Source organism: Ursus americanus, chromosome 7, assembly GCF_024610735.1.
Source record: "Ursus americanus isolate L20-20 chromosome 7, mUrsAme1.1.p, whole genome shotgun sequence".
NCBI classification, from domain to species: domain Eukaryota; kingdom Metazoa; phylum Chordata; class Mammalia; order Carnivora; family Ursidae; genus Ursus; species Ursus americanus.
Window position 1 is genome coordinate 77,862,739 of NC_142133.1, and position 25,590 is coordinate 77,888,328.

Here is a 25,590-nt window from a genome sequence, read left to right on the forward strand (position 1 = left end):
GTGCGAGCCGGGCCCACGGGAGCGGGCCACCAGGCAGGAGCCCGTGCCAAAGCCGGGGAACGAATACCCCCACGTTCTTTCCTCCCACCCCCTCCCGTTTCCTGTTGGTTGGCGCCTCCCGTGGGCCAAACCCAACTGGAAACCAGAGGGCAAATACGCCCCGTGTTGTGTTCCAGCCCATGAGGTCAGCTTCCCACAGCCAAGAGTCAGTGGAGAAGCGCAGAGCAAATCTGGGGGGCGGGGGTAGGTGCGGGGACGGGAGACGTCCTGCAGTGGTCTGCGGCACACTGATTATGTAGCAGAAATGGCACCAGGGGACGTCTGTGACGGGCTCGTGTCCTTGCTCTGACCCCGTGTGGGGATATGAAACCTCAGGTCGCCAACTCATGTGCATAAAAGTCAAAACTTTGTCTTTCTCCAGTTTAATGTCTGTGTGGAGCTTCCGTTCTTCTGATGGGTGGCAGAAACCTTATCTCAGGCAGTTCGTGGTGTCTCCAGCCAGTTCGGGACCCCAGCACAGTCTAGTCCCTGAGACACCTTCCCCAGGGACTTCGTGTCCATCCGCGTGACTCCCAGCTCACCCAGTCGGTAGTGGCCGCCCTCCCCGCTCCCCACGGACCCGTCTCAAGGCACCCTTGTTCCCATCTGGTCTCTTGTCATCAGATCAGATGCCCAAGCGCCTGTCCCAACTGTAAGATCTCTCTAGGTCCTATTCTCTTTCACCCTCTGGAAAGCTCAGAAACAGGTGGCTGTTGTCCTACGGTTCTGCTGGTGGTGGGGGTTCCTAGGGGCTGTCTGCATCCATCCAGCATGCAGCTTTCTCTATTCTGCCTCTGTCACATGGACCTGTGGGGAGATCCTGAGACTTGTCACCTCGGGGCTCATCTCTGGAAGCAAGGCGAAAGTCCTCTTCAGAGCCAAATCCCCAAATGGACCTGGAGTTTCTGTTGTGCCCCTTTCCCCTAGGGGTCTTATCTAGGATCCTTTCCTTGGAGTCACATGGCAATACCTACCCAACCCTCTTGCTTCTCCTGCTCTCCTCCCTTCGGCTGACCACCTCCTCCTCCTCTGCCACTGGCTCCAGGCTGTGGAATTTTTTTTTTTTAAAGATTTTATTTATTTATGTGACAGAGAGACAGCCAGCCAGAGAGGGAACACAGCAAGTGAGTGAGAGAGGAAGAAGCAGGCTCCCAGCAGAGGAGCCCGATGTGGGACTCGATCCCGGAACGCCGGGATCACGCCCTGAGCCGAAGGCAGACGCTTTAACGACTGCGCTACCCAGGCGCCCCCAGGCTGTGGAATTTTTAAGCAACAAATACTTCAAGGTGTTGGAAAATGTCTCTGAGTAACCAGGTTATGTTTCTGTTTCCAAATATATAAGCATAAGCATTATCCTCTAAGTCATTCAAGGATCGGGGTTTTGAAGCTCAAAAGCCTAGATTTTGGCCACCGCAAAGCCTTTTCTCTTGAAAAAAAAAAATTTTTTTTTATCTCTACCATGGCCATAATTAAACACTCAAAACCAGGAACCGTCTTCTTGGTTGTCTGCCTTCACTTGTGACGTCTCTTCCCCGGGGCAGGAAGCCTCAGCTGCCATCTGAAAAAGAACCTCAAGTTACCAGAACTTTCCAGAATGGAAATGGTAGTAGTTAAGGCAGGGATGGATTTACCATGAAGCTAATGAGGGTCCCTTACTTTCAAGGTCCCCTTCCAAGACTTGGGTAGGGACTCAAGCCACGGTTCCATGGGTTCGTGTGTTTTTATAAAACTAACAAATTTTCAGATGTTTTAAAACTCCCATCAGTTAAGACCCCTGTCTCCTTCCGCTCAGACTTCCTTTCCAGCACATTCTATCCACTTTGGGGGGTGCTCTAGCAGCTGTGGATGTTTGGGAGCTCTGGCCGAGGAGAAGTCGAGCTGCATCCACGCCGTGACAGCCTTAGTCCAGGGCAAGAGCAGTGTAACCGGCACTTTTGGGGGTCCCACTCTTTTCTCCTCTGGCTTCATTCCTACCCTAAGGGTAAGGAGTCTACAGGGCCAAAGGGCCAAGTGCACCCAGAGCTTCAGCCTCTTCTAGACCCCACTCCAGGTGTGGCAGCCATGGAGGTTTCCTCTCAGAAGTCCCTTCATGAAGAGCATGCCGGTCCACAGCGGGGAGTCCCGTCAGCTGAGATCCCCCCACCACTGAACCTTTAGGATCTGCCAGGGTTTGAGCCAAGGCCATGCTCCCCCTGGGCAGCCTTCAGATGAATGAAGAAGAGCGCCAGGGTCCTAGCAGCTGGACACTGCCGCCCAGTGGGGGCCGCTTCTAATGGGCCGTCCTCCCGCTCCAACCTCCGATCAGGTTGGGTAAGACTTCAGGTAGGCATTTCTGTCTGCGTCTCTATCTGCCTATTCCCCTTCCCTGTGTCCTTCCACATGTTTCAGATTTGCACTGTGGGGTGGAGTCTTTCTCTGCCCATTCCTGCTTCCTCCCCTTGCAGTTTCAATAGGCATTACCCCCAGTAAACCTCCAGTACTTCCATCGCCCCAGCGGCTGCTTACCAGAGGACCAACCTGACACGTTGGTACTGGGAGTGGCCCAGGAAAGCAGGCAAGAAGGTGTGGCAGGGGGCCTGATCAGTGATCAGAGGGTGTGTTCCATCTCAGGAGGTATGTCCACGGAGCACCGAGGGTCCCTGCAGCAAGGGGGCAACCCAGTAGCTATCATTTTCACTGACATTGACTTGGGAGAATGCTCTGATGGTGGAAAAACCCAAGCTGCAACGCTTTGGGCTTGAAAAAAACAACGGGGCGTGCAAGTAGAGGGGTACAGAATCTATGTGTATAAACGCAGGGGATCCAGTGGTTGACTTAGGTTGCAATGACCTTCTACAGAGAGAGAATGAAAAACCGAGTGCAATTAACAAACAACAGAAATCTATTTGGGGCGCCTGGGTGGCACAGCGGTTGGGCGTCTGCCTTCGGCTCAGGGCGTGATCCCGGCGTTATGGGATCGAGCCCCACATCAGGCTCCTCCGCTAGGAGCCTGCTTCTTCCTCTCCCACTCCCCCTGCTTGTGTTCCCTCTCTCGCTGGCTGTCTCTATCTCTGTCAAATAAATAAATAAAATCTTAAAAAAAAAACCAGAAATCTAAAGACAAAGGCCGGAGGATACTTAAGCAGTTCCAAAAAGGCCATGTCTCCTGCCATGGGAGAGGAGGAAAGTCTAAAAACGAAACTCAGAGCTAAAAGGTGGAGTTGCCAAGCATCAGTGATGATGGGGTCCTCAGCCGCGGCAGGTTCGTTAGGGCCCTGACAGAAGCAATGGGGTCGTCTGGGCGGATGCCCCTGATAGTTGTGGTTCCGGAGACTCCTCTGAACCCTCTGAACCACTTCTCTTTTTGTGATATTGAAATCTAGAATTAGAAATATATTATTTGGGGGTGCCTGGGTGGCTCAGTCAGTTGAGCAGCCGACTCTCAGCATCGGCTCAGGTCATGATCTCAGGGTCGTAAGGTTGAGCTGTGTGTAGGGCTCTGCACTCATTGGGAATCTGCTTAAGAGTCTCTCTCTCCCTCTGCCCCACCCCCCCCAAAATAAATAAATAAATATTTAAAAAGAAAAAAATATATATATATTATTTGGTTTTTGTCCCCATTTCTGACACAGAGCCTCTTGGAATTTCCTAAGTGATGAGAGCAGTAAAGGTGTCTTTTGTTATGACACCCCAGGCATCATGGCAGAACATCGTGGGACTAAAAATCATGTTGTGAAATGCATGTGTTCTGGCTGCAAAAGTATGGGGTTGTGGAGGAGAAGTGAGTCAGAATAAGTCCATGGAAAATTCTTCCAATCATGAAAATTCTTCACCACCTTGCAACGTCAAATTGCAAACAGAGAATTTGTTTCTTTTTGACATCTACTCAAAACTGTCAATCATAAAAAACAAGCTTTGATCAACCATGCTAGGGCATAGACTGAATCAGCTTCATACTCTCTTTACAGAAAATGCGATTACAAAATCATTGTCATACGTAAAGGCTGTCAAAGTATACACAGCAACCCCCAAATGTAGAAAAAAATATTAAAAAAGCATATAAGTTAATTAGTAAAATATGTTACTTTTCTGGTTTTTTTTTTTTGTGGTGCTTATAGTATTTGTTCAATTATTTTAAATTGCAATTTATTGTGACTTCTTTCTCCTAAGTAACTATTCCCTTTCGTATTTAATTTTGTCTTTGTAAGTTTCCATTCTTCATAAAAAGGCTCCTCCAAACTGAATAAGACTCGGCCCCCACAAAACCTGGATCCCCTGCTGAACGGATATTATTACCATGACCCCGTGCCTTATTTCATCATCGTGGTAAGGTGGACAAGATTGCCCCTGTTTTTACAGAAAAGAAAAATGAAGGCCCAGAGACGAACTTGCTTACTCATTCTGGCCCTGAATGCTTTTCCCTCTAGGTTCCCGTATCTTCCGGCTTCTTCTGGCTTCTTGGCTCTCAGTCTGTGGATCCTCCCACTGCTTCTCCCACCCAAGTCCCAGCAGGGAGAGGCAGAAGGAGGCTGAGTGGGAAGAAGAGGCCTCCCTAGATGAGCCTCTGCTGGAGGGCCCGCGCTGTGTGGCTCTGCGGTGGCCTGAGCGGGGACCCGGGGAGGGGGCGGGATGGCGGTACGGACCCTCTGCCCACGCAGCCGGCTTTTGCAGGACAAAACCAGGGCACTTCCAGGCGCTGGGTCCCGGACCAGGACCCTGCAGCCTCGGTGGATTGCTGGTGCGGCTGAAGCCTGATGTCACAAACACAGGGAGGGGAGGTGGCGAAGGATTGCACATCTGTGCTTCCTCATTGCCTGAATCCGCCCGGCCGGCACAGAGAGGTCTGTGTAGAGCTGGAATCTAACCCAGGTCCAGGATGGCCACTAAAGGCACCTGACTTCTCACTCCTCTTTGGCCGTGGGCCCCGGGATACTCCTTTGGCTAATCAGGCGGGGAAGAATTACAAACGCATTGCCTCTTAGAGCAGAAAGAACGTGCATATCACCGAATCCAGCAATTCTCAGGTCCACCGAGGCCGCATAGAGAATCAGTGAGGGCGATGTAGTGACTTGCTCCAAAAGCGGAATGTATGCGATTTAAGCCCTGTCATTTTGGCTTCAGTGGGGTCCTATCACTTAAATTAAAAAAAAAAAAAAAGCTTCATTTGGTGTTAAAATATCCCTTAGGAGATAATGGTGATGGTGATAATATTTGCTAGCGTGTGTTGTGCCTGCCACGTGCGGGGCGTTGTGCGGAAGGCTTTGCAGTTTGTCTCATTTCATCGACACAAGAACCTTACAAGAGGAATGCTCTTATTAATCCAATTTTACTTCCCAAGAAACTAAGACACTGAGGTCCAGGAGGCAGATGTCCTGCCCGGACATGCCGCGGAGTCCGGACCTGAGCTCGGGCCCGCTGACTTCCCTGTACACGCTCAGCCCTCCCAACCTCCGGCCTCGGGAGATGAAATGTGGATTTAAGTTGTTATGTTACAATGAAAGTCTGGCAAACTTGTTGGAGCCTCGTGCTTTTTTTTTTTTTTTTAAGATTTTATTTATTTACTTGACAGAGATAGAGACAGCCAGCGAGAGAGGGAACACAAGCAGGGGGAGTGGGAGAGGAAGAAGCAGGCTCATAGCGGAAGAGCCTGATGTGGGGCTCGATCCCAGAACACTGGGATCACGCCCTGAGCCGAAGGCAGACGCTTAACTGCTGTGCCACCCAGGCGCCCCGAGCCTCGTGCTTTCTTGAAGAACCTGTACTGGTCTAGAAATCTGGGATCCCAGGAGCCATGGAGGTAGCCCATCCCGTGCATTCGACAGATCCCAGGGAGGACAGATTGGGTTATGCAACGTCACTGGGCAGGTTGGGAGCACAATCAGACCAAGGGAACACCTGGCCTGGCAGATTTTCAGCATTTGTGAGACATGAAAATTGGGGATTTCCTTTGATCTGGACAATGGCTGACTAAAGGAAAGGCAGCTTCGAGAAATAAATTCCGAAAACAATTCTTCTAACCTGTGTTTCCCCAGGGACATCCTGGCTTTGCCATTGTATTTCGGGTGCTCCAGGAATGTCTCCGCATTCCTCAACGGAGCGGGAATTTCCAGGCCTTGGGTTCTTGCTGGATGCTGGGGCTCCAGCCACAAAGGAGAGTCTGGAAGCACGTTGTTGTCGCCTTTCCCTTGGCCGTACCTCCTCCCACCCCGGGAGCGCCTTTCCGGTTGGCTGTCTCCATGGTGAAGGTGAGAGAAAGAGAGAGCTCCGATGGTTTCCCTGGCAACAGCAAGGGAGAGCTTGTTGCCTTGGTGATGGTGAAGAACGTGAGGCAGTGAGCCTCAGAGTATCTGCCCCCCACCCCAGCTCCCACCGGCGCAGGTCCCACCCTGGGCTTCCTGGGTTAAGGACTCGCCAGGCAATGACGACCATCCTACAGGTGATGGTCTCTGTCGAGGCCACTGGACCAGAGTCTCTCTCTGGGTGCAGGCACACTTGGTTAGGGGCACATTAGTTCACCTTTTGGGTTCTCAGCTGCCTCCTCTGTGAAATGGGGCTGATATTAGGATCAAGCTCTTATAGCCGTAAGGAAAGGTAAACATAATTTCCACAAAGAAAGTAAACATACATGCCAGTAAATTTTACCCATTATTATTACACAGTAACCATTTTTTAAAAGATTTACTTATTTATTCTGGAGAGAGAGAGGGAGAGAGCATGAGTGCAGGGGGAGGGGCAGAGGGAGAGGGAAAGAGAGAAGCCCAAGCAGACTCCACACTAAGGGCAGAGCCCGATGTGGGGCTGGATCCCACAACCCTGAGATCGTGAACTGGACCAAAATCGAGATGCCCAACCGACTGAGCCACCCAGGTGCCTCTATTATATAGTAACTATTATCACACACTAATAACCACTGTTTCTAAAATGCAGAGAGGGAAAAAGTGGGATTTAAGACATTTTAGAGAAGGAAGCTGGAGCCCAGGGACAGTGAGAGACTGCCTGAGTTCCAGCATGGTTAAGCTCTAGTAGAAAGGAAAGCCAGATAGCCGGACTCGAAATCCAGCGCTGTTTCACACCCCCTCCCCTCTTGCACAGTAGACACGCCGACCGCTGGCTGGGCCTGCCCTTGTCTCCCGCCTCAATCAGTGATGCCGGAAGCGAAGCGTCTAGTCCCTCCCCTCCCCCATGTCTCCCACGGTTTGCACCGTAAGCCTGGACCGAGTCAACAAGAGCATCTGGATGGTTGTCAGAACAATTAATAAGCACAAGATGGGAATAGTGAATTAATTTAGCCAAGTCTTCCCATCCCATAAATTACTGAAATCAGTCCAGACGCAAGTCTGATGGAATGCTTCACTGTTTCATTGAACGGTTTGGCATCGCGTAGCCTCTAATGGCATTCCTGAATCATACAACTTATGAATTATTAAGGTTTTACTTGTGTGATCTGTTATTTAGAAAGCGATGCATCATTCTGGGAAGACTACCGGCTTTAGAACTAACCAGACTTGAAATTAAATCCTAAATCCCACCAAACACTAGCAATGTGACTCTGGGTGAGTCCGTTCACCTCCCTGGGCGTCAGTTTTCTGATCTGTAAAACAGGCATATAATAATAATGCCCCCTGGCGAACTTGTTGTGAAGTTAGAGATAATATATGTAAAACACCTGGCACATACAGGTCATTCAACAACTGATTGCCTTTCTCATTAAGCACAGGGGGTCTCATCACATTTTGCGGCGTGTTCTCTCTCCACCATTCCTGTCAGTCCTCTTCGGGGTGTGCTCTAGGAAGGAAAGGCTGTATCTTACATGGTTCTGCACCTGCTCCTGCGTAGGATAGCTCAGGAAAGGTTTGCCGACGTTGGCATAGGCTCTTGGTTGCTTTGCACGCAATGCCGGGGAGCAGAGGGGCTTGATGTTTCTAGCCTGCTGCCAGCCGTCTCCATCCAGGTCAGATAGCGCCGGGCGCTGCCTAGCTAACACCTTTCACGGTGTGCTCTCTGAGGCTGGCCGGGAGTGCCCACTTTGGGGGCTGTTGGGCACATTGATAGGGCTGGGTCCTCGCAGCGGGTTTGGACTGCACGGTTCCGCCTGGCAGGAATCCATGCCTAATTGCATCAGAAGTTAATATCGGACCAAAGGCACCAATAAAATCGTATCTCCCAGGAATTTAGGACTGGGTCCAAGAAAGGGTTCAGTTAGTTTCTTGATATCATTAAAATGCTTTTATGGGGTGTCTGGGCGGCTCAGTCCGTTAAGCGTCTGCCTTAGGCTCAGGTCATGATCTCAGAGTCCTGGGATCGAGTCCTGCATCCCATCAGGTTCCTCGCTCAGCGGGGAGTCTGCTTTCTCCCTGTCCCTTTGCCCCTCCCTGAAGCTTGTACTCTTGCTCTTGCTCTCTATCTTAAATAAATAAATAGAATCTTTAAAAAAATGTTTTTATGGAAAGCCTGGAATGGACGATTAGCCATTTGCCATCATGAGGCACTTGATCTAGGTAAAGGCATACGCAGACATGCACGTGCATGCAGAAGCATGTTTGCACGTGCACGCACACACGTGCACGTACACGCTTGCGCACACACGTGCACGCACACGCTTGCGCACAGACGTGCACGCACACGCACACGCTTGTGCACACACGTGCACGCACGCACATGCACGCACACGCTTGCGCACATGTGCACGCACATGTGCACGCACACAGACGCACGCACACATGTGCACGCACACAGACGCATGCACACAGACGCACGCACACACATGCACGCACTCTCACCACTGCGCAGACGCAGAATTCAGGCAGAGAGGTCCCAGATTATGGACCGGATCCTTTTCTGGGTCCTGGCAGCATTTCTGACCTTAGTTTGGTGAAACACCTTAAAATAAAATCCCCCTCTGGCTCTGTTGCTGTTGTTACAGGTCAAGTTTATTTCCGTTACTTACAACTCAGGAGTCCCGGCTCATGCGCTCCCTGGCAGCAGGGAGGCGCGGTATGGGGTGCAGGGAGAACGCTCCGATGCCCTTGAAAGAATTCAGTTCTCCAAGGTCCTAGGACTCAGACTTTTATTAATAATAGAGGAACTCCCAGCTGCTGAGCAACAACGTCCTGAACGTTTTGCATCTCAGACCCTTAATATCCTTGGTCCGATGGGAACCTCAGAGCCTGCAAAGGCAGGCAGACGCCGCTGTGTAGGCCCCTCAGCGACCGCGTTTCCTGACTGGCTTTCACGGAGGCTGATCAGCTCCCTTCTGAGGACAGGAGGGACTCGGACAGTTAATGACCACATGCAGCCAGGTGCTGCCTGCGTGGTTAGGTTTTCCGACTAAATTCGTTCCTGTGGAAGTAAATGCTTCCGTCTGTGCCGGCAGCCAGCTGGGGACAGCCACCACGGTCCATGAGAAGGTCCCAGGGTCTCGGGTCTGCCCCCGAAAAACCAGCCCTCCCCTGGCTCCTGGGACTGTGACTTCAGAAGCACCCGAGAGACGGCCCAAGATGGCGGCGTGCCCAGACGCCAGACCAGGCCAAAGGCTGTGTGGTCATGTAGCTCAGAGAAGAGCCTCCGGGTGCAGGCTGCCCTGCCAGTCTCTGAAGGGCTGTCATGAGGAGGAAGGGGGAGGTGGGTGCTGGGGCAGGGTGGGCCTCCCAGGAAGCAGACTCTGAGAAGAGTTCAGGGACAGGATGTTTGTCACCGAGTGTCCCCGGAACCATCCCCTGAGGAGGGGAGAGGAAGGAAACAGGACAGGGCAGAGGGAGAAGGAGGTCCAGGGATAGACCCCACAGAAAACACAGGAACCACAATGACCTTCACAGTGTCTCCCTTCGGACGGAGCTGACCCAGCCTTTATACCTTCCCCAGTGGATGCGGCAGCCACGGGAAGGGCATGACCCTGGGCCAGCCGGCCCTCCGCAGCTGAGGCCAACCCCGAAGAAGCGGACAGCCGAGCTTGTCCCATGACAGCATTCCCAGCAGCTGGGGGGGCAAGCCCTGCAGCGAAAGGGGCTGTGGGGGCACATCACAGTGTCCACCAAAGGTACCGCCCCAGCAGCAGACGGAGCAGAAACCTGAGCCTGAAAGCCCCCGATGGGAGCCCAGAAGCAGCATCTTCCTGTGTGAGAGGCATCAGCCCACAGAGGTGTAGGAGCTCCGGGTTTAACGGAGACCTAACATTTTAACAAGTAGGACTGTCACCAGAATTAGCTAGCTAACATGGAAAAAAAGAAAGGAAAAAAGCATGCTGGGCGAGGAGTCAGAAACCCTGGATCTGAACCAGGTTCTGCTGGCCGTGTGAGCTTGGTAAAGTCTCTAAGGCTCTCGGAGCTGAATCTGAAAATGGTGATCCTAATACCTATTTCCCAGGGTTGATTTGAGATCAAGAAGCTAACACATGCGGCTGGCACCACCCGTGACGAGCAGCGGGGCTGCAGAGAAGTCACTGGGCTGGCTGGCTTTCTCCAATAACCACCACGGATATTGTAAAAAATTATTGTTCCAACCAGAAGGGCCGTAAACTCTGTTTTTTATGGTCTAATGAAGCCAGATGCCAGGCAGGGAACCACAAAACTGACATTCATTCCTGAAACCTTTGGAACACACCAGTTGTCAGACATCTGATGACCTCCATTACCCTTGGGCTGGGGAGAGGGAAGATTTACATATATTATTTGGGGCTGTCATTCAAATCTGGACAAAATCTGCGGGACTCGGTCATCCTGAGTGACACTAGCCAGGCAACACCCTGTGAAGTTGGGTAGGCAGTTATTACAAGCAGTCCCAACACATACACCACACACATGCATACACACGCATGTGCACGCACGTACACACACACACACACACACACACACACACACACACAAGTCTTAGAATAGACAGATTTTCACAGATAACTATCTGTAAAGCCAGCAGAGGCTCAGATAAAAACAAAACACAACAAAAGCCCAAAACGCATTTTGAGGATGAGAACAGAACCCTCCTTGGCTCAAATAATCAGGAGAACTGAATCATGTTTGCCGCTCCAGTTTGCAGAAAGTAGGAGGCAGCAGAATATTTTTAATCCTGTGACCCTAAAATGCTATGTCACAAACAGAACAGTTGGAGGGTCCCGAGCCTAGAAGCCTTACTTTTCCCTCCAATTTTTTTTATTATGGCAAAATCCACATCCCATAAAATTGACCCGAAAATAACCCTTTGTGAGTGCACAGCTCAGTGGTGGTCAATGCGCTGATAAGGTTGTACAACTATCACCACCCTCCATCTCCTGAGCTCTTACATCTTGTAAAACTAAAACTCTCCACCCATTAGACAATAACTCTCTGTTCTCCCCTTCCCCCAACCCCCGGCAACCACCGTCTAACGCCCTTATTTACAGTTGAGGAAACAGCCCCGGGAGGGCCAGCCACTTGTCACAGACACACAGGCCATCTGTGGCTGGTTGAGGACCCAAGCCAGGTCCTGGGGGTCCTGGTCCATTGCGTTGTTCTGACCTTTCTCTTCATTGTGGGGCCAGGAGTACGGGGTGTGGTTGTCCATGCTCCTGAGCAACGCCGGTCCTGACTGGACCCACAGGTAATAATACCTCACCATCCCATGCTACTTCTGGCTTTGCAGGCCGTGAAGAGCGATAGGCACGGGAGCCGAAAGTGAAAAGCAGAACGGACGCTACCTTAGAGTTCTAGAGCTGCCATGACAAAGCGCCACAGACTAGGGGTCTTAAACAACAGAAGCGTATTCTCCCAAAGTTCTGGAGGCTGGAAGTCCAACATCAAGATGTTGGCAGGGCTGGCTCCTTCCGAAAGCTGTGAGGGACAGTCTGTTTCAGGCCTTTGTCTTGGGCTTGTAGATGGCCGTCCTTGTGTTCACACAGTGTCCTCCCTGTGTTTGTGTGTGTGTGTGTACACGTGTGTGTGTGTGTGTGCGTGTGCCTGCGAGCCCAAATATTCCCCTCTTAGGGCCCCGGGCGTATTGATCAGTGGCCCACTTTACCCCCAGGCTGACCTCATCTTAATTAATTACATCCGCAATGACCCTATTACCAAATAAGGTCACATTCTGAGGTAGTGAGGGGTTAGGATTTGGTGGTGGGGGGCATACGAGGCCACTTAGAGCAGAGGCCCTCTCCTCTATGCACTGGTCCAGAGAGACAGAGGGACCCACCCCCAAGCTGGTGAACTCAGGCCGTCTCACGTGTATTTGGCAATGTGACACATGACATTGTGAGTCCACAAGAAGAGGGTGGTCTAGTCAGTAAACAACCCAAATAGCTCAGCCGTCCCACTCCAAGGCGTGCACACTGGGCACCAGTCAGTGGATGCGACAAGCTTTGTCTGAGGTATTCACTGAAGCACTGTTTATATACCGGGAAGTCTATCCACAGGAGAGGGGGTATGGAGACGGTTGTCGTGGGCTGAATCGTGTCCCCCAAATTCATATGCTGACGTCCTAACACCCGGTACCTCAGAACGTGACTGTATTTGGAGAAAGAGCCTCTAAAGAGGGGATGTAAGTAGGATGAGGTCATGAGGGTGTGTCCTGGTATCTTTAGAAGAAGAGCTTTGGACAAAGGCAAACACAGGAAGAAGAACGTGGATCTGACTGATGTCCTTATAAGAAGGGGAAATTGGGACAAACAAAGAGACACCAGGGATGGGCAAGCTCAGAGAAAAGAGGGCGCTGGGAGAAAGACAGTCACCTACAAACCAAGGAGAGAGCCTTCAACGGACACCAACCCTGCGACATCCTGATCTCAAAGTTCGGCCTCCAGACCTGTGAGAGGGCACGTTTGTGTTGGTCAAGCCACCCAGTCTGTGGTAATGTGTTGCAGCTTTAGCCAACTAACATGGTGACTAACGTGGTGGCGTAAGTTTAAAAACATGGAGGGCCCCTGGGTAGCACAGCTGGTGAAGAGTTCAACTCTGGATCTCCCGCTCAGGTCTTGATCTCAGGGTTGTGAGTTCAAGCCCCGTGTAGGGCTCCCTGCTGGGCATCGAGCCTACTTAAAAAAAATAAAAACAAACATGTATAGAAGTGGGGCGCCCGGCTGGCTCAGTCATTGGAGCATGTGACTCTTGATCTCCAGGTCATGAGTTCAAGCCCTGTGTTGGACATAGAGATTCCTTTAAATCAATTAATTAAAAAAAAAAAAAACCCATGTACAGGAGTAGTAAGCACCAAATTCAGGACAGTGAGTACCTTTATGAGGAAGGAAGTGGGATGTGACCAAGGAGGGATACTCAGAAGGCTTGGTCTATATTATTAAAATATTGCACTATTTTACTTTATTATTATTATTATTATTATTATTAAAGGTTTTATTTATTTGACAGAGAGAGAGAACACAAGTAGGGGGAGCAGCAGGCAGGGGAGAGGGAGAAGCAGACTCCGCGCTGAGCAGGGAGCCTAATGTGGGACTCAGTCCCAGGACTCTGGGATCACGACCTGAGCCGAAGGTAGACGCTTAACGACTGAGCCACCCAGGCGCCCCTATTATTATTATTTTTGAGAGAGAGAGAACGTGTGTGAGAGCATGACCGGGGGAGGGAGGGGCAAAGGGAGAGAGAGAATCTTAAGCAGACCTCACGCCCTCCATGAAGCCTGACTTGTGGCTCGATCCACGACCCTGAGATGATGACCTGAGCTGAAATCAAGAGTTGGACGCTTAACTGACTGAGCCCCCCAGGTGCCCCAAGCAGTATTTTACTTTAAAGCTTTGTGGTTGGTACCTGGATGTTTGTTCCATGGTACCCTCTGTTTTTTATTTAAACCCAGAATAGGTAAGTGTGACTCTTGGCTCGGTAGTCCCACATTTCGAGTTACTCTAGCACACAGGGCCCTTGACCATCATTCACCTCGTGATCCTGGGCTACTCATTTCTCCTCGTTGGCCTCAGTTTCTCTAACTGTAAAAACAGAAGAACGACCTAATTGAATACTTTCCAATATGAGCTCCACAGGACACTAATTCTGTGAGATTTTGAATATATACTATTCTACATCCGGAAAGGGATACCTGGTCAAATAATTTTTAGATGTGCTGGATGACCAAAGATATAATCACGTTTTTTTACTGCAGAAATTTCAAAGGCTTTTGCATCATGAAAAGCCAGCAGGGGGCTAACGCGTGTGCACAACAGAGCCCTCTTTTCAAAGAAGGGCCATCAACTTCTTTTCCTGTTCACTCAAATAAAAGCGTATGTCCCTGATGGTTCAAAAGGAGCATCAGTAACTTTCTGCGTGGGGTATTTTGTGTAAATAAACACATTTTAAAAGTTTAGATGCTGAGAAAGGCAAACCCGATAGCTGTCCTCGTGTGCAGTGGACTTTACTGAGTGTGGCATGGGGCCTCCGAAGAAACAAAAGGAAAGACTTGGCTAAAAATATTTCTGTTCTAATGATTAGAAAGATTAGTTATTTTATTATTAAAACACTAAGCTAAAAAATAAGTTAAACAAAAACTAAGCCGTCATGAAATAACCACGAGCTAACATAACCTATACAGTTTTAAGAAATCCACCAAGCTTTCCTTTTTAAATTTTTATTGTGAAGTATAACATAGGCACGGAAAAGGGCACAGAGTGGGGGTGCTGGGTGGCTCCGTCACTTAAGCGTTTGCCTTGGGCTCAGGTCATCATCCCAGGGTCCTGGGATCAAGCCGGGTATCGGGCTCCCTGCTCGGTGGGGAGTCTGCTTCTCCCACTGCCCCTCCCCCTGCTGGTTTGTTCTCTCTCTCTCTCTCTCTCCCTCAAATAAATAAATACAATCTTAAAAAAGGGGGGGGGCACAGAGTAAATGTCTAGCTTGGTCACTACCTATTGCCCAAGTCAAGAAATGGCGAATTGCCAGAACCCAAGATGGCCCTCATGGCCTCCTTCCCAATCATGACTTCCTTCCTCCTCCCCAAAGATAAACACTTACTCCATTATTCATTCCCTCTTAGTTGTGCCTGTGTTTGTAAACCTTTTCATCAGTAGAATCCAAAGTATGTGGGGTTTTTTGTGTCTGTTTTCTTCTGCCACACACTGTGTTTGTAAGAATCCATTTGCTGTTGATTCGCTGTGGCCCTTCTGTTTTCCTAGCTGTGTAGTATTTCGATGGGCATCCCATCGCTCTTTTTACCTGTTCTAAGGCTGACGGAATTTGGGGTTGCTTCCGGTTTGGGTGTACTTATGAGTAATGCTGCCATGAATAGTCTGCGCCTGTCTTTTGCTGAGCACACATTTCTGGTGGACAGATGCTTAGGGGTAAAATTGTAGGATGTTGGGAAAGCCTGTCTTCAGTTTTGGTTGGTGAAGCCAAAGTGTTCTCCAGAGTAGTATCTTGGGGGGCCATCAGTCTGTCTACCACATCTGGTAAACAGAGCAAGCAAACGGTAAGATTTTGAAAAATCGAGATGTCATTTGTCCCCTTTCAGGTTGAGATTTTTAAAAAATAGTAGTGGTACCCACTGCTGGTGAAAACTACAAATTGTTGGGCTCTTACCCTACTCTTTAGTAAATTAATACAATCTCCTTGCATGGCAATTTGGCAATATGTATTAAAGATATTAGAAAAGTTTATTCCTTTTAGCCCCCCGATTCCACTTTTGGGACATTAGAATAGTCCGCACTGGTAAAGTGTGCTGCCATTAAAAATCATACACTTGAAAGATATACGTTAGGCGCCATGTACCTAAGTATGTAGGCCAGTAGTTCTATATAATGTCTGCAAGAAAAGGTTCCAGAGTTAAAGGTCGCACCCATACCCTTGCTTTGGAAATGTATGATAATATTAAAACATTAAAGGCTCCAACAAGCCCTAGAAGAAGAAAAAAAATAACTATTTAGCCCAACATTTCCCAGATTGGACTATAATTCTTTCTCTGCATGGAATACTCATTACAATCCTGCAAAACCACTATTGTACATTATGTGTTTAATGAAAATTTTGTTAAATAGAGAATCCAGAGAGAGGAAAAAAAGAACCAGGGAATGACCCTCGGGTCACATTCGGATGTACATGTATAGATACATATGTATGTATACGTGACTAGAGGCATGTATCTTTCTCAATTGCTGTTATTGGCATTTTCTCTGTTTCATGCTTTCCTGCATTTTAAATTTGTCTACAATGAACACTAGTACTATTTTTATAATCATAAAAAATATACGTGTGTAAGTGCATGCGTTCGTGTCTGTAAACGTGTTTGTTTCCTTAAAATAAAATGCCAGCCATCCACGGGCCTTAAATGGAGACATCAGGTCCTTGAAGGAAAGCCACACTGAGGGCTGTGATGCTTCTAAGATGAAGGTGAAGTAATGTCATTATAGTCTTCCTGTCCTTGTCCCTCGAGCCTAGAACATCAAAGGCAGACACACCTTCCTTGAATGACGATGCTCCCAGTGACCTTTGCCTTTTTGGAAATGCCCTACAAGCATCATCTGTTTCTTTATTTTTTATTTTTTAATAATTTTTAAGATTTTATTTTCTTTTAGGTAATCTCTGCACCCACCGTGGGACTCGAACTCACAACCCTGAGATCAAGAGTCACACGCTCCACCGACTGAGCCGGCCGGGCGCCCCAAGCATCGTCTGTTTGAACAATGTCTGTGGGTCTTGCGTAATACTGTGGTGGAAGCCGTAACCCAGGGTCTCTTTATAGGGACACTCAGAAGAAGTTTTGGCAAGAGCTGTATTCCAGGAAAATGTCCGGCTCTTGCAAATCAATTTGTATGCATTCTTTTGTCAGAAAAACTAAACTGTGTAACCCAGTATGTTTCTTCCTTCATTTTGGCTGCCAGGAGATAGACCCAAACTCAGGACCCCTCTAGAGCAATAAGCTTTTAGGATCACTGGGCTGCAAAATGTCAGAACCGGAAGACCCCCCTAGAGAGCATGTGGTCTCATGCACACATATGGGGAAACTGAGGCCTCTAGTCTATCCTGGGCTTCTTCTCTCATGTGACCAGTCCCCCTACTTCCTTGATATAGCTTATTCCTAAGAGTGTCCTTTTGCGTCATTAACATTGGAAAGCATCTTCGAATCCAGCTGAAAGGATAGGGTTAACACAGATCAGAGCTCAACAAAGCGGGAGCACAGAGGTGGTCTTCCAGCGTCCCCAGGGTGTAGCTGAGCCTTGGCAGCGAGGGAACTAAGGTAACCTCCACTAACTAAGGAGAGGGAGTCCAGGGGGCGTTTGGGACACATTTAGAGAGATGAGCCCTGATTTAGGGAGGGACCTGGGCGTTAGGGGGGGGAATCTGGCCTTGCCCCTTGATCCTTTGTATCAAGGACATGGTTTAGCTCACGGAGATGGTTTGATGGAGAAGCAAGGTATATTTCAACAAGTTTAGTTGCTAGGGCTTTCATTTTGTGTCAACCCTGAAGCTTGTAAGTCATTATCTGGTCCTGTAACCCCTGGTCCCCAAATGCTGGTCCAGGAGCTAGGATCAGGGCGTGAAAACACGGTTTCCTGTTTGGTTGTTTGTTTGTTTGTCTGAAGCACAGTAAGAAGAATAAGGGTGATGTACGAAGTTTTAAAGAAACTAAACTCATTCACTTTTTTGGTTTTAAAAATACCCTTTATTTGGGGTGCCTGGGTGGCTCAGTCGGTTAGGGGTCTGACTCTACCCTTTATTTTCTGAAATGGTGGTGCTGGAAATTGTTCTATTGCACTTTGAGGGCAAAATAAAATATTGTCGACCTCACGTCAGAACCTCCGATTTCTTTTTAAAATTATCTTTGGTGATGTGTGAAACCCACAAGTGAGGCACCTGAGTGGCTCAGTCTGACTCTTGATTTCAACTCAGGTCGTGATCTCAGGGTCATGAGATCGAGCTCCACGTCAGGCTCTGCACTGGGCTTGGAGCCTGCTTACGATTCTCTCCCCCTCTCCCTCTGCCCCACTCTAGATCTCACTCTCTCTGTAAAAGAACAACGTCAAAAACCCCACAAGCCTGTGCGTCCTTGTTCTCCTGGTCCCTGACCAGTTCCACCGCCAGCATGTGCCTGGAGAGGGAAGCCAGGTGTCCCCAGAGGCCCTTGTATCTGAAGGAGCAGGTAGGCCACGTCTGGAGCGTGGCCCCGAGGCCCTTCACGTGTGGCTCTTTCCCACTTCACCTCACACTCTCCCCACTAAATACCCCATAGAACTCTTGCTATGTGGGATTATTGGCCATTCCTCAAACACTTACAGCTTTGGGACCCTCCATGCCTTTGAGATGAGGTTCTTCCTTCCCACAATATTGTTCTTCCTTCTCTCTCTGAGGCCCAGCTTGCCCACTTGGCAAGATGAAATGACCTATAAAAGTTTGCAAACTTGTGTACGGGAACCCCACCGCTTCTGGGGAGCTTTACCTCTAGGTTTTCCTCGCATGAAACCTTTCCAGAAGCTCCTGGTGGATGTCAGGTCTCTCTCCCTCCCGCCCATGACATCTCGTATTCACATTGTACACGGGTGTGTGAGGGTCACACGTGTCTTTAAAGATCTGTGTACTTGAGGGCAGGGACCATGTCTTACTGGTGTTGATATTCCTTGGGGCCTCACGGATATTCCTCAGGGCCTTGGGGAACAAAGGAGTGAGTGAATGACTCAGTGGTCCGGCTCCGGAAGTAGGCACTGGGCAGTGCATGGACCGGTGTCCTACCTCCCTGAAGCTTCTGCCCCCACGCTCGGCCCTGAGAACAGCAGAACGTGGCACTTGTGGGTGACGGGGGGGTAGGCTGCGAGAGCGGCCGAGAGCCACATCTTTCCCTGCCTGGGCAAGGAGGCCAGTAATGACTATCACAGATGAAAGGTGTGATCAGAGCCAAGCACCTTGTATATATTATCTCGTTTGTTCCTCAGCCAAATAAAGTTAGAAACCCGGGGCTCAGAGAGGTGAAACGACTTGCCCAGGGTTGTACGGTTACTAAGTGGCTTTACAGGGGCTGTAGACTGAACATCTGTGTCCCCCCTCCCCCACCAGGTTCTTAGGTTGAAAAATCTAGTCCCCAGTGTGATGGTATTGGGAGGAGGGGTCTTTGCCAGGTGCTGAGGTCATGAGCGCTCACGAATGGGATCGGTGTCCTCGTAAGAGAGAGCCCAGACCCCCTCACCCCTTCCCCCGTGGAGGACAGCGAGAGCGTGGTCATCCATGAACCAGCCAACGGGGTTTCTCCAGACACCGAACTTGCGGGCACCTTGATCCCGGGCTTCCCAGCCTCCAGAAGTGTGAGAAAGCAGTGTGCGTCCTGGAAGCCCCTCAGGCTACCGTATTGCTCTCATAGCAGCTGATGAACTAAGTCACAGGGGCTCCGTGTGACTCTGAAAGCTGTTCTCATTCTGCTTTTAAGGAGAAGGAGCTCGCCATGCTCCCCAGGCCACCCAGGGCCCACAGGCCTCAGACTCTCCTTGTAGCTCAGAGCCATGTTCCCTGCATCAGAGGTGCGGTGACCGTTCGAGGGAAGGGACCTTCATCGCGGCGGACAACGTCACCGTCTGCTGCCACACCAAACGGCTGTTTCAGACGCCGCAAGCTTGCAAAAGCCAAGGAGAAGGGAAGCTTAGTTTAGCCCGTATTTATTTTTGTGACCAGGACGGCGAAGGCAATAGAGATACTACGGAGAGTTCCGAAAGTTTCGGAAAGGGAAATATTTGTGCTTTATCACTTGACCCAGAAACTCCGGCAGAGTGCTAATCGTTGATGGATTCTGTCTGCTTAATAGGCAAACTAATAATAAAAACGAGGGGGGTGGAGAACATTTCAACACATGGCGCATTGGGATCAGCCCCTGCGGTGCTGCCCTGCCTCCATCGCCTCTCTGGGGGGCTCCGAACACCGAGCACGGTTAAGTGGCTCCTCTGTGTTTGGAACCCAGAAGCTGAGGAGGGGAACATACAGTCCTCCGGGGAAGTTGGCGGCCAAACTCCCCCCCCAGTCAGAATGTGAGCTTGGCTTTCAACAGACCAAGGTTTCCTGCCTTCCCAAATGTTCTCGTTTTCTTGAATGTTCTTAACAACGCTAAGCTTGGGCAACAGTCATGCATTTAATAAATATTACTGAGCCTCTGCCAGGGGAGCCTGGGGACAGAAGTCAACCTGGCAGGAGGAGGGGTGGAGGTGGTCAGAGGAGGCTTCTGGACGAGGTGACGCCTGAACAGGGATCTGAAGGCCAGGAATTCCCCAAGATGCACGCCAGCCCTTGCTGTCTAGGGTCTCAACGACTAGACCTTCATTTTTCTAAAGGTTTTTTTTTTTTTTAAATATTCTTCTAAAGCAAATACTCTGCAACATTTAGCTAGCTGTCACTGGCATTGCAAAGAAATGCAAGATTTATGTACTTCTCCCCAAATGACCTGGTTGCCTAAGGAAGTTATGTGGATATTAGAGGCAAGACGCAGGGCTGGGGGTGGGGGAGTCTGAGAGGCAGGGAGGCATTTCTGACGGCAGCTGTGAGAGCTGCTGTTCACTCCTATCCCCTGCTTTAGGCTCTCACTTGTTCCTTGGCAAGCGACTTCCCACCCCCCACTCCCCCACCCCACCCCACACCATCTGAGCTTCGTAACCGCTCTGAAGAGAAACCGTGAGACACTGGACAGAGATGAAGTTCTCCTGCACAGAAGTCACGGGTCTTTGGAGAAAATTGGACCTAATTTGATTGAGGTTTATTGTTTCTCTTTCTCAGCTTCTGCACCATTAAAAAAAATAATCGCATTGGGCTATAATTCACTTATCACAAATTGTACCTTTTAAAGTGTACAACTTAGCAGTCTCTAGTGTAGCCAGACTACCACGACCCCAGCAAGAAATCCCGTATCTGTTAGAAGTCACTGCTCATTTCCTGCTCCCTGGACCATCTTGTCGAAGGAAACAGTTGATTCCGCCACAGATCAGAATTGGGAGCGCCTTCTGTTTTATAAAGATGTACAGAGCCCCGAGGGGACAAGTGCTTGGCGGGGGTCCTTTAGGGAGCTGGTGGCAGGTGGGCCAGCACTGCAGGGATGGGAGGGCTGGGATCCCGAGCGGAGCCTCCTGCAGGAACAAGGAACCGGATGAAATGAGACCAATTCTGTAGGTCTGGGGCAGGGGGCGATTCTCCATTTCTACCAAGCTCCCAGTGGATACCATTATGTGCCCCCTTTGAGAATGGGGGCCCGAACCACTGAGCGGCACTGACGGGCCTTCTGTGCCGGGCCACCAGAGAGGAGGGGGTGCAGCGGGAAGTCCTTGGATCTGAGTCCGTCAGACCCCGACCTAGGTCTGGTACCCCCGCCCCCACCCCGCTGGTTGTGACTTGGGCAAGTTTCTTTTGATCACAGGGACAAAGTGCCACCCAAACGAGGTTAAGCAAGAAAGGTGACATTATGGGAAGTGTAACAGGGGTCTACTTCAGAGTTTGAAGCCAGTTCTCAGCAGCCATGCTGACTTGACAAAGCCAGCGGGTTCCTCTTCTCCGTCCAGATGACCCTGTGTGCCAGCAGCGTGGGGAGAGGCAGGCTGGAGGGACTGGAGAGCCCAGGCTCACGACCTTAACCCAGATGGAGACGTTGGCTGCCCAGAAGTACCCAGATGCTCTTAGCAGTCAGGAGGGAAGCAGCCCAGCCAGCTACGTCTCAGCCTGGCTGTCCTTCTCTGACACCCGCTTTCCCCGGGACATCTCCGATCACCTTGTAGAGCTCCCATCTCCAACTACCAGGAGGAAGGAGCTTTCCCTTTGCCGAAATTTCTTAGGTCAGCCTAAAACCCAACCCCGCCCTTCCCGGAGCTCTGCAAACCTGGAGGGGCTGGCCTTGCCACGTCCGAGCTTGTCTGTAGAAGTGAGGTTACTCAGGACCTGCCCCGTAGTGACCTTTTGTTTTTGTCTCTCCAGATAGCAGCTGGTAGATTTTTCCATTAAAAAAAAAAAATTTTTTTTAATTCTAATAGATCATCGTGTTACATAAGTCTAAGCCCTGATAGAACATTCTGTTACAAAAAGATAGAGGAATATTTCAGAAAACCAAAGGACCTTGAGAATGACTGGAACTACAAACAGGGAAGCTGTCAGAGCCATCTCGCTGGGGCCCCGGGGGTCATTGTGTGACAGTCTCATTGTCCGCTCTGTGACCGGGCTCCCACGGCTCGTCTTTGCACATGGCAGGCACGGCCGCCCCAAGCCCGGCATTACTGGCCCTTCCCGTTCAGGGGCCTAACAGGGGCCAAGAAGCATCTCTGAATCTAGAATATCCGATTGGCCTTGCTTGGGGCATTTGCCCGTCTGTAGAGGAATTAACTACAGTTGGGGTGACACAAGGTCACACTGCCTGAGCATGGCTGTGGGCGGGGGCCGTTCTCAAATCACAGGGAGTGTGATGGGAGGAAGGCACCCCAAAGCTTATCTAGAAGAGTCTGAGAGCATATACAAAACGGATGTGTTGGAGCTGATGCTGTTTTAAAATACGGATGGTAACACGTACCTCTCTGAGAATGAGTTGATGAACAAGGGCAGTGCCAGCTCTAAGCAACTGTCTGGGGGCTGGTGACCGTTCTCATTAAGGAAGTCGCCCTCGCCAGTCTGCCGCTGACCCCGCAAAGTAGACTGTGGGTTCCTAGTGCCCTAAGTTGAGGGGAGGAGAAGGAGGGGGCCCCGTAGCAGGGGGAGGCGCCCCTGGCTGGAGGACACAGCACCCGGCCCTGAGTTGAGTTCGAGGTGCTGCCAACCCCATGCCCACTCCCTTGGAGAGACGCCAGGCAATTCCCAGGTTGTCTCTGAAACACTGTCTCAAATACTCAGCAATGAGATGTGCTCCACAGAAGCCCAGACTAGTATAAATAGGCCTCTTTATTTCTCTGCCTTCACGCTAAGGAGAAAGAACAGCAGAACTGGGGAAGAAGGACATTCCAGAAATGCCACAGAGAGACCTCAAAAGAGCCCTGCGCTGTGTTGGCTGAAGGAAGCGCTTCATGAGAAAGGAGCTACAGGAAGTGCTCGTGGGCTCCCCGGGCAGCCTCGAGGAGGACAGTGATCCCCCCAAGCTCATGGAGAGCCCTGCGAGCGAGGGCAGGGGGCTGCAGCCCAATCCCAGGCCAGCTTGCTGCCCCCTGCGTCATGGTCTCTCTCGTCTAAGGTGGTGGAATTTGGCCATCGCGTGTCATTCTTTTTTTTTTTTTTTTAAAGATTTTATTTATTTATTTGACAGAGATAGAGACAGCCAGCGAGAGAGGGAACACAAGCAGGGGGAGTGGGAGAGGAAGAAGCAGGCTCATAGCTGAAGAGCCTGATGTGGGGCTCGATCCCATAACGCCGAGATCACGCCCTGAGCCGAAGGCAGGCGCTTAACCGCTGTGCCACCCAGGCACCCCCATCGCGTGTCATTCTGAGAGGATTCCCAAGATATCGGATTGCCCCAAGATCCTTGGGGGGAGGGGTGGCCCGTATTCATTTTTACACGGAACCGTTCTCAAACAAAGACGGTGGCTATTTGATTATAGCAAGAATAAAGTTCTGCTTCTGACTGTACACTTATTTACTCTAAGGAAAACAGGCACTTTCCCCGTCCTCCAGCCTCGGGGGTATGCTCGAGGGACACCAAGTTGTGAAAGAGAAAAGAGAAGTCCCTCCTTCCATCCTCGAGGGGGTCTCACCCTCGAGTGGCTGGCTGTCAGGTCCTCCCAGGCGACTGGCATCTCCGTGTGATCTCTTCTGGTTCGAGAAAGTAAACGTGAAGCTTCTGCAGAGAATTTTTTCCCCAATATGGACAAATGACACACACACACACACACACACACACACACGCACGCACACTACACAGTCCTGCCACTTACTAAGTCTTGATGAGCTGTATTTTTTCAGCTTGTTCCTTGCTGAGTGGGCATGTGGATTTGTGCCTGTTGGCATAATTTGGGTATGGGGTTTAGGTGGGGCACAGCTGTTGCCAGGGTCACTGCTTTGCTTCTTTTCAATCACAGAAAGCAGAGTCAGAAGTTTGGGGTTACTGTTATGGGGTCAAAGGAGACCATAGCTCATGTGGCCCGGTGTGGCCTATTTCCGGAATGGGATTTCTGAGTCACAACCTGAATTAGACACAGGTGTTCTCGGCAGCCCAGACAGCTGAGCAATGTTGCTGAAGGCCCGCCCTGCCTGTTTGACGACCCTCCTGGTTGAGGGTCCAAGAGAGGAGAACTCAAGACGGTCAGGACTGGGAGAGGAAATACACAGGCGCTCCTGAGATTGGATGCCTGAAGTGTCCTCCTGGTAAGGAATAAGTTATGGTCATTCCTTGGCAAGGTCTGGTTTCAAATCCTGCTCCCAGAAGCTCCTACTCTCTGGCATATAGGGCAGCTCACTTATTTCAATTTCATAGTCTATGAAATGGTCCTAACTCACAAACTGCAAGGTCATTACAAATGAGAGATGGTGCCTGCTATGTGCGCACCCCCCCCCCACAGCAGGTGCTTAGCTAATGGAACATACTTGTGTTCATTCTTGAATTTTCCTTCCTGTTCATTCTATCCTCCACTCCCAGAGCCTCAGGCTAAGCTTGTGGAGACAAGGACTGATTTGTTCATCTTTGAAATCCCCAAAGGACAGGAAGGTATATAGGTGGCCATCAGCAAATCCTCGTGGATTCACCCACCAGTAGCTGGGACACCTGCTGTCCCCCCAGCGCTGTCTTGGCCCACCCACCTACGGACTATACTTCCAAACACTTCCTCTCACATCCCGAGGCTGACCAGCAGAGTGAGGGATGGACAGGAAGCAAGAGGCGGAACGTGAGGAAGGTACAACATATTTCCGCTTGTGACAATGGCATCAATGAAGAGGACAGCCCCAGGGGCAGCAGGATACTCAGGAAAAGGTCAGAGGTGACCCTGCGGAGGCTCTGATTCTGATGGGGGCAGAGCCTGGGGCCAGGCCAGCGGGGGCTGGGGATTTCTGGGTGCAATGTGGCTGAGGGTGTGGAAGGTCAGATCACTCTCATTCATTCATCAAGTGCTGTGAGGACCTAGTGTGTGGGCTGAGCACTGCAGGGGCCATCAGAACGAGACACGGTCCAATGGGGAGGCAGAGAAAGGAGAGCTGATGACCAAAGTCTCTGGGGCACAAGGAGTCAGTGCGGTGGGAGTGCACAGGAGGTAGGGAAGGGTGGTGGGGGAAGGAATAGCCCCTGTGGGCATCAGAAGGTCCTTTGGAATAGGACTAGCCAGAGGAGGAAGGACATTCCCAACACAGAGAACAGCACTCAAAAGACCCTGAGATCCTGAGCTCGAATGTGGGAGTGGCTGCGGTTCCAGGGGCCAGTGTTGGGGTTGACCTGCCGGCTCCAGCAGTGGGTACCCGGAGGGAGTCTGCTAGGAGCCGCCTTCCTGGGGTTTCCAGACGCTCAGCCGCCAGCAGGACTGGAACACAGTTTCACCCATGGCAGGTGTGGTGACAACTGGGTTTCTGCCTCTTGTTCAGGCACTCTGGGCTAATGAAGGAAGAAGTTAAGCCTTTTCATTGGCTGTCTCCTTGGTAGACCTGGGCAAAGACACCCAAACAGCTGCAGATCAGATTACATTCCAAAGGTTAACTGCGTTATTAGGATGGGGCTCGCCCTCCGTTCAGATCAGAGGACCCTCAGGTTCAGAGTCAG

The 25,590-nt window shown here is 50.4% G+C and overlaps 2 long non-coding RNA genes across 3 annotated transcripts; one reads left to right on the forward strand and one right to left on the reverse strand.

Annotated features, from left to right (window-relative positions):
• Positions 1-1,459: 1,459 nt before the first annotated feature.
• LOC123778558 (uncharacterized) lies at positions 1,460-9,472 on the reverse strand. Of its 2 annotated transcripts, none has more exons than XR_015725341.1 (3): positions 8,799-9,472; positions 2,545-2,678; positions 1,460-1,597 (listed from the first exon to the last, which is right to left on the reverse strand). It is a non-coding gene; the product is annotated as an uncharacterized LOC123778558 (long non-coding RNA). The 2 variants fall into 2 exon arrangements; XR_006775946.2 differs by lacking the exon at positions 8,799-9,472 and adding an exon at positions 4,415-4,547.
• LOC123778559 (uncharacterized) lies at positions 1,589-6,337 on the forward strand. Its single transcript, XR_006775947.2, has 3 exons — positions 1,589-2,361; positions 4,227-4,344; positions 4,446-6,337. It is a non-coding gene; the product is annotated as an uncharacterized LOC123778559 (long non-coding RNA).
• Positions 9,473-25,590: the final 16,118 nt, after the last annotated feature.